Here is a 9,207-nt window from a genome sequence, read left to right as displayed (position 1 = left end):
TGCAACCATCAGAGTACAAATGTGAGTGAATGTTAGATAGAAAGCACTTAGCCATAAAAAGAAGTGCTTGGATGAATGTTTGTAAATGGGTGAATGATGCATGTTGTATAAAGTGTTTTCAATACTCAGAGTAGAAAAGTGCTATATAAGAACCACTCCATTTACCTTACAATATCAAATGATCAGTGAACGACACCTGCCAATGCTCTCATTCAGGATTGAGCCTATCCCAGCTATCATAGGGTGAGAGGCAGGGTACACCCTGAACAGGTTGCCAGCCTGTCACAGGGCTAACACAGAGAGACAGACAACCTTTCACACTCACGTTCACGCTCTCATTCAAGCTCTCTTCAAAAAACTTTTTTTCTTAAGTTAAAAACTTAAGAAATTTAAAATTACTTTAAAGAAAGTTTCACAGGGAAGTGGGAACCCTGTAATTCTATTTACAGATTAAGGCATCAACAATGAAATTTTCCATTTTACTTGTTTTGTTCCACAGTTTTCATTTCTTTATAGCTTGATTTTCTTTTGCATTTCACATTTTATTATCACAATTGCATAAAATCCTGTAGCTCGCCTCAATGGCAGTCTTTAATTAAGACTACAGTACAAGCAATCTCACCATGTACATTAAATAAATTAATGCCTACTTTATATCAGGGTTTTTTTTTTAATTTATAAATTTTAATTTTGATGAAGATTATGCAATGTGTTTGAAAGCTCCAGTAAAACAGAGCGGACTGTGAAGCACGTCTGTTTCTGAAGTTAAATGGACCCTTTTCTTGCTTAATTAAAAGCATGAAAATAAAATGATTAGATTTGACATTGATAAAAAACAGTCTTAAAAAATTAAAACAGTAAAACATTTCAGAGAGAATTTTTTATTACATTTAGTAGAGAATTTATCAAAACATTATCAATACACATTTACAATTATTTACAATTAAAATACAGAAAAGATTAAAAAAGAACTTGAAGTACACAGATTAAGGCATCAACATCTTTGCTAGTTTCTCTTTTAATGAACCTCACAGAAAGTGATAGAAAAATAAATTCAAAAGAATTCAAGTTTTCCTATAGAAAGGGCTCTATAACAAAACAATAGAGATAGAAACAGGAATTGAGAACAGCCAATCACGGCACAATAAAGTCACAAACACAAAACATGCAAATCCAGCACAACAAAGTTTAAAATGGTAAGATGGACCCACCCAAAAATTATCCCTCTTCTGCGTTTTAACTGAGGAAAGCAAGGAAAGCACTGGCAGACTCTGCTCTCAACAGGACATCATGATATGCTACTCCTTTTTTTTTTTTTTTTTTTTTTCCTGATACAAACTGAAGCAACGGAGCAATTCTGCACTTTGAGAGTCACTTCCTCCTTTTACAATCCAGCCAAAAATATACAGAATGTGAAAATTTCATATATCTGTCAGAATCTCATCGTCTTACTATAATGATCATAGTCTATGTATGTACACATGTACCCTATCTCCTCTGTAATGGGTGGGCTAATCTGAATGAAGTTTTGCACAAATATTGTCACACATACAGCAATTACTAACATCTACATGTTTTTAAAAACATTTATTAACAAAACATTTATTATAAATCCTTTTGATTTTCCTATATATTATGTTCATTTCATCATCCCCCAGGGAATGCAATGTTACATTTGCCGTTTGCATTTGTGAAGTGTCAGGTTCTACGTACGTCATCCGTACGTAACTTAATGGTCACCAAAATTTCTATCTGCACAGGTGATTTGTTTGATTCAAAACTAAATATGGAATGAATAATTTGAATAAACATAAAATTTACTTTGTGACCAGAAAGGTTTGCATTAACTAGTGTTGTCAAAATTGGCCAAACTCAAGTTTGATTGTCTGTGTAGGTTCTCAGTCATCCAGGTCAGAGTAACGCTTGAAAAGAAGGTAACTGGTTTTGGATGCATCACATCTTATCCTTCAATTGTAAAACAACTGATGGAAAGGCCAAGGTATTTAGCCCCTACCAGGGTGTCCCCTTGGAGGTAAACCTGGGGGGTCGCTGATATACTATTAATCGTGTGGGTCACATGGGCCAAGATGTGAAACAAATATGGCCCATTGCTGTCTCAGGGGCCAAGGTGTGAATCCTTTGTGAGACACTCTCCCACCCCGCCATCATGTGAGCTACTGAGGTCGCATGAGTCACCATGTGAGTGGGGTTTGAGAACACCTGGGAAGGGATCTCAAGACTGCATTATTGGTGGCTGATAGCTGATGCTGTAAGCCACCACCTTTGTTCACAATGGACAGTAAAAGGCCTCTGTTTCTCCTCTGTTACTCCAAAATATGGACATTTATCATCCTCACCAGAATGTCCTTTTGCCTTTAAGTGCATTTGTACAGCTGAGTCTTAACCTATTGAGCCAGCTCCCTTTGTGGAGTGGTGGTTTGTTTCTGTAGATCAGAGTAATCCTTATGGCACAGCACAACATAGACTACCTTGTTTAGCTTAACTGTTTTCTCCTTATGATGAACCAGAGGATATTTCTGGGTTGGAAGTGTACTGGGATGTTATGTGTGGAGAAAATTCTTCTAAGTTTCTCTGACAAACCTGCCACATAAGGGATGACAGTTATTCTGTTTCTTCATAGTTAATGTCTGAGGTTGTTTCTTACACATCTTTGCTGATTCAGCGAAGGCTCGGTTTGGATAACCCCATGTTTAAAGTACTTAATGTGTGTGTCTATTGCTTTTCTTTCCATTCTGCCTCTGGTACATTCTCTGTCATTGGTTCTCTCCATCAGTTATTTTAGAACTGAAGAAAGTGTCTTCACATCTTCATGAACCTTTTGAAGCACTCAAGACCTCAAATTTGATTTGTTCAAAGAACACCACACAGAAACAAACCATTCAAATACAGTATGTATTACACACTAAATCTGTGCAACAAGCTGTACCTACACCTACGCTGAACGTATGTTCTAACTTTTTCCTACAAATTTTTACAACACAGTGTCTAATGTTATTATTATAATATCCTGCTCAAAAAAATTAAAGGAACACTGAGAAAAAAACCCAAAACAGATAACAGTGGGGGAAAAATGCCACATTGTTTGATGGAAATTAAAACTATCAACTTACAGAGGGCTGAATTTGAAGACACCCTAAAAATCAAAGTGAAAAAAGCAGGCTAGGCCATTTTGCCCCCTTTCGGCCCCCACATGCTTGTATACATGCCTGACAAAGTTGGGGCATGCTCCTTATGTCCTGGGGGAGTCTCCTTCCAGATCTGGACCAGGGCATCACTGAGCTCCTGGACAGTCTGGGGTGCAACCTAGTGGCGTCCGGTGGAATGAAACATAATGTCTCAGAGGTTTTCTTTTGGATCAGGAGAGCACGGGGGCCAGTCAAAAATATCCTCTAGGAAGTGCCTGCACACTCTCACCACAAGAGGCTGGGCTTTGTCGTACACCAGGGGGAACACCAAACACTCTGCACCAGCATAGGGTCTGACAATGGGTCAAAGGATTTCATTCCAATACCTAATATGAATTCCAATTCCTATATGAATTTCCCTCTAGGATCAATAAAGTTATTCTTATTCTTAATGGCAGTCAGGTGCTATTGCCTGGCCTGAACAGATTTGTGCATCCCTCCAGTACTTTGCTTCCCCTGACCTACCACCAAACCAGTCATGCTGAAATATGTTAAAGGGAGCATAATGTTCTTCACAGCTTCTATAGACCCTTTTAACGTCAATCTGTAAGGCTCTGGCAGTGCTCATCTTGTTCCTACTTGAAAAAAAGAAGCAGATATCAGCCCTGCTGATGAGTTAAAGATCTTCTACAGCCCTGTCCAGCTCTCCTAAAGTAATTGCTTGTCTCCTGGAATCTCCTCCATGCTCTTGAGACTGTACTGGGACAGCAAACATTCTGGAAATGGCATGCATTGATGTGCTATCCTGGACGAGTTGGACTACCTATGCAACCTCTGTAGGGTCCAAGTATCACCTCATGCTACCAGTAGTGACACTGACCCTGGCCAAATGTGAAAAAACAGTCAGAAAAGATGAGGAGGGAAAAAATGTCAGTGGCCTCCACCTGTAAAACCATTCCTGTTTTGGAGGTTGTCTCATGGTTGCCCCTCTAGTGCACCTGTTGTTAACTTCATTAACATCAAAGCAGCTGAAACTGATTAACCCCTCTGCTACTTAAATAACCAGATCAATATTGCATGTTTAATTAACATGATGCTATATTCTGATTAGAAAGTGTTCCTTTAATTTTTTTTGGAGCAGTGTAATTGAATTTGGAATATTCAGTGACAGTCCTAACAATAGTGAAACAGTAACAATAGTGAAAACAACAGTTCAGAAAGTCTATAACAACAAGCCTAATGGGTGACATCACGTGAGTGAAAACAGTGGATAGACAGCAAACTTTTGATTAATGGTTCTAGAGCACAAGAAATCTTTACAAATATTTTAATGTTTTTTTTATGTAGATTGAAGTAGATTTGTTGAGTTACTTATTGTCAGCAATCCTAATTAGGTAGGTAAAACAACATTTATTGTTTACTAGAAGCAGGTCTGAAAGAAGCAGCAGTAAAGTCATTTTTAGCCTAAAAGCAACACCCAGTGAAGAGACTTCCAACCTGGAAAATGGGACCAAGTTGTGAAATGAGATTTTTAGATTGCTGTTTCAACAAAACAAAAACACTGGGTAAGCTAACTGCTTCAATCTGTTTCCAGTCTTTATGCTAAACTAAGCTAATAGACAAATGGCCTCAGCTCCATTCATAAACATGACAGTGACACCAATGTTATCGTTTTGTCAATAAGCATTTTATTTAGAACTAAACCTTTAAAGAGAACATATTCTTCTCATTTCCAGCTCCTTATTTTTATTTTGGGACCATAATTTTACTGTTTCTCTTATACTGGGTGTTGGTGCAGGCACTAAGTCCATCCTCTGTCTGAAAAAACTGTCTTGTTTATGAGCCAACTTTCTTTTGATTGGCTGCTTCTTGCAAATAGGTTCAAACAACTCGTGGTGGGGAGGCCAGAGCTGTGTGCCTGAGATGGCCTTATATTGGCTATACCTGCTCTCACTGACATAATACAGAGCTAAGAGTAGAAAAACTGTCTGAAACTGAGTGTTTAGCACAGTGTAGCTTAAACTTGTGAGATTACTTGCAAATATACTGACCTCATTATTTGAAACTTTGGACGCGCGTGTGTGTGTGTGTGCGTGCACCCCCTTCAATATCTACAGACTGTACAAATTGATGTATTTTTTGTACATTTATCTGCATTTGAGCAAAATTGCTCACTTCTCTCCACCTAACTCGTACTTCAACATGGTGGTGTTACGCAGGACAGACAAAGACCACAAAAAGAGTCACAAAAAATGTGTTTCAAACACAATACTTGAGGTAATCATTAGTAACACTGGAAGGTATTTGAAATGCTGGTTAAAACCTCAGATTTGGATCTTCTAAAGTTTTTCATGAGCATCAGAACACAAGCCTCACTTTTAACATCAAGGCAAAACAGCAGACTTTGCATGAATTGTGCACACAACACTGATTACTGTGCATACTCCTGTTATCCAGGCAGTTGCTAGCTTTTGTGATGGCATGTCTGTGGTACTGTCTCCCAGCGCAAGTATATTCTAAATACTGGCATACTACATTTTCCCTTCGAGATACTACCCTGGACAGCTAACAGTCACTGTAAACTTATGGGGATACTTAGAGAGTATGATGGTGAGCCTATAGGTTACTGGATGAATTTAGCTTACACACTAGATATCCAATAAAAAGGAGTGTAGTTTCTTCTGATAAACTGCATTGAAACAACAATGAAATTAATCAACACCAAACTGAAAGTAAAGTCCAGTGTCTACCCTGAAAGTAAATATGCTGCAAAATGCAAGTGGTTGTATTTTTTGATTTGAGAACTTGTGGAGTCTCTATAGACAGACAGATACTATATTGATCCTGAAGGAAATGTGTATTTTGAAATTTTCACTTGTAAAAATGTTTCACACACATTTTAAAGGTACAAATATTTAGATTGATACAAAGTATACTGAGAACTGCAAACTTGTAATTCAAATTTTACTCATTTATTTTTTAGTAGTTACAACCACAACTCTGTGATTATAACCTCTCAAATCACTGACCACAACTGCTCAAATGCAGTTGTGGTCAGTGAATTTGTGACTTCTAGAGTCACAAATTCACAAGCACACTTTGACAATTGCAACACTTGTGGTAAATGTGTTGCAAAACACTCTTTTTTGTATCTAAGATGTGAGACATCCAAACAGGAGAGGGGTGGAGGAGCCAGGGTAGAGGTGAAGTAATCAGAAGGCAGAAGACCAGGTGCTCTCTCCCTGCTGTCCACTGTCAGCCATTGTTGATTCACAACCAAAAAAAAAAAAATAATAAAAATCACACCAAACCACCAGAAGTTTCCTTCACAGCTTTGTTTTAGTAGATTAGCAAAGTGATTAACAGATACCAAAAACCCTTCATTACTTATTAAGTCCAGCCACAAAAATGAAAGTGAATGAATATTTTGGCTATGGGTAACTGTTAGCTAGTAATCTAGTACAAATATACTGATCAATTTGCTGTTGTGGCATTAGTTTTAACTTTAATATTTTACAGTCCAGATGCCAGCTGTGCCTTCTCACTCAGTTTGCCGCAGTGTTGGCAGTAAAAGAGTAGTTTACTCACTTCAGAGCCCTCAGTCTTAACCACAGGACTGTCACTCAGGGACATCAGTACACTACACTTTAAATTACACATCTTCACTACCTTCACGCTGACCTAATCATGTTTATAAGAATTATGCTAAAAGTAAATTTATCAAGTTGGTCTCATGCAACATAAAAGTATTTAAAATACACTATAATGCCGCTCACCCATTGAAATCATTAAATTCAGGTGTTCCAATCACTTCCATGGCCACAGATGTATAAGATTAAGCACCTAGGCATGCAGACTGCTTCTACAAATATATGTGAAGAATGGGTCGCTCTCAGGAGCTCAGTGAATTCCAGCGTGGTATCGTGATAAGATACCACATGTACAACAAGTCCAGTCGTGAAATTTCCTCACTATTAAATATTCCACAATCAACTGTTAATGGTATTATAACAAAGTGGAAGTGATTGTGAACAACAGCAACTCAGCCATGAAGTGGTAGGCCACTATGAGGCTCATAGTGTGCAGAGGTCACCAACTTTCTGCAGTCAATCACTACAGACCTCCAAACTTCATGTGACCTTCAGATTAGTGGAGAGCATCATGGAATGGGTTTCCATTGCCGAGCAGGTGCATCCAAGCCTTACATCAGCAAGAGCAGTGCAAAGCATCTGATGCAGTGGTGTAAAGCACACCACCACTGGAATCTAGAGCAGTGGCGACGTGCTATCTGGAGTGATGAATCCACGCTTCTCCATCTGACAATTCAATGGATGTGTCTGGGTTTGGCATTGGTCAGGAGAACGGTACTTGACTGACTGCACTGGGCCAAGTGAAAAGTTTGGTATTAAAAAATATATGCAAAACCATAAACCTGACAGAATATCATTATTCATATTTATGTGTTTTGACATACAGTCTTTTTCCTTTTTAGTGCAATAACAAAGTTTAAACAAGCCTGTTTACTATCTGGAAAAAGATGCTCAGCAACATTAAGCTAGTGAAATCAATGTCAATTGCCCTGAGATGACAGACATAGAAGTTAACTGAATATGATATAAAATCAATTACACATTAGCAGTCAAACTAATGTACTGCATGAGGCCAATTTAGCATAGTTTACTTTTAACATAATTCTCATAAACATGGGTAAGTCAGCATAAAGTGACAGTCCTGTGGTTAAGAGTGAGGGCTCAGACGTGAGGTAACTGTACTTTTACTGTCAACACTGGGGCAAGCTGAGTGAGAAGGCACTGTTGGCATCTGGGCTGAATGTCAAATATCCAAACCAAAAGTAAGGTCAGAGCAGCATACTGATACTGCTAGATAACTAGTTAGTTAACAATTACCGATATCCAAAAATGCTTGTTCACGTTCATTTTTGCTGCTGTACCTAATAAGGAATGGGGGGTTTCTGGGATCTGTATTTATTTACTCATTAATCACAGTGCTAATGTACTAAAACAAAGCTCTTACTTTGGCTTGGTCTGTTTGGTGGTTGTGAATCCAGCATGACAGGCAGTGGACAGCAGCACTTGGTCTTCTGCTGTTTGATCAGTTGACCACTACCCTCTACCCTCTACCCTTACCCATGCTCCATTCTTTCACGTCTCAGCTCATAGTGAGTTTTCACAACACATTTACCACAAGTGTTGCAAAAGTAAAGTCGGCAAATTTGTGAATTTGTGACTAGAGAGGGCACACTTTAGCAGTTGTTAGTGATTAGAGAGGTTGCAAGCACAGAGTTGTGGTTATAAGTAGTAAAAAAATATTAAAAAGTAATAATAAATAAAAATAGTAAAATCTGATTTAGAAGTTTGCAGCTCTCAATATATTTGTGAAAATATCTCCTCATTTGTCAATTTAAAACATAAGTGTGAGGAAGAAGTGAAAATTTTATAAGTAAAAAATTTTTTTTACACATTCTCACATTTTATTCTATAAGTTCTCACATTTTGCAACATACTTACCTTTATACTGTGTGTGTGTGTGTGTGTGGGGGGGGGGGCACCATGAAAAACTTTGCAACAACAAACCTAATCAGACACTTAAATCACCTCAACCTAACTACACATGTATATTTTAAAGCTAACAAAGCAAAGTGGCTAAAGCTAAGTCTATCCAGAACGCAGACCCAGCTGTAAGCCAGCAACCTCATAAGGGGAAAGGATCAAAATTACGGAGATGACTAAAAATGATGCGCCGTTATCTGGTAAATTTATAAACATACTGGAAAATTTTGTAACTACCTGACTACCTGACCTTTGTTTTTGTTATATAAATCCTTCATACCTGCTTTCATTTGGAAAGCTAAAATATGTCAGATAGTGGCAACTCATGTTCAATTAATTATTTGTGCCTGTTTCCAGTAGCAGAGCACTTTATTTTCAGTTTTTTAAGTGAGAGAAGATCCTGTTACTTTATGCAGTCTGGGAGAATTTGAGAAGTTTAATAATTTTTTTTAGTATGAAATTCGGGGTTCTAGCCAGCGGTTGATTGCACG

The sequence above is a fragment of the Archocentrus centrarchus genome, chromosome 12 (genome assembly GCF_007364275.1).
Source record: "Archocentrus centrarchus isolate MPI-CPG fArcCen1 chromosome 12, fArcCen1, whole genome shotgun sequence".
In the NCBI taxonomy this organism is placed as follows: domain Eukaryota; kingdom Metazoa; phylum Chordata; class Actinopteri; order Cichliformes; family Cichlidae; genus Archocentrus; species Archocentrus centrarchus.
This window is presented reverse-complemented; position numbering follows the sequence as displayed.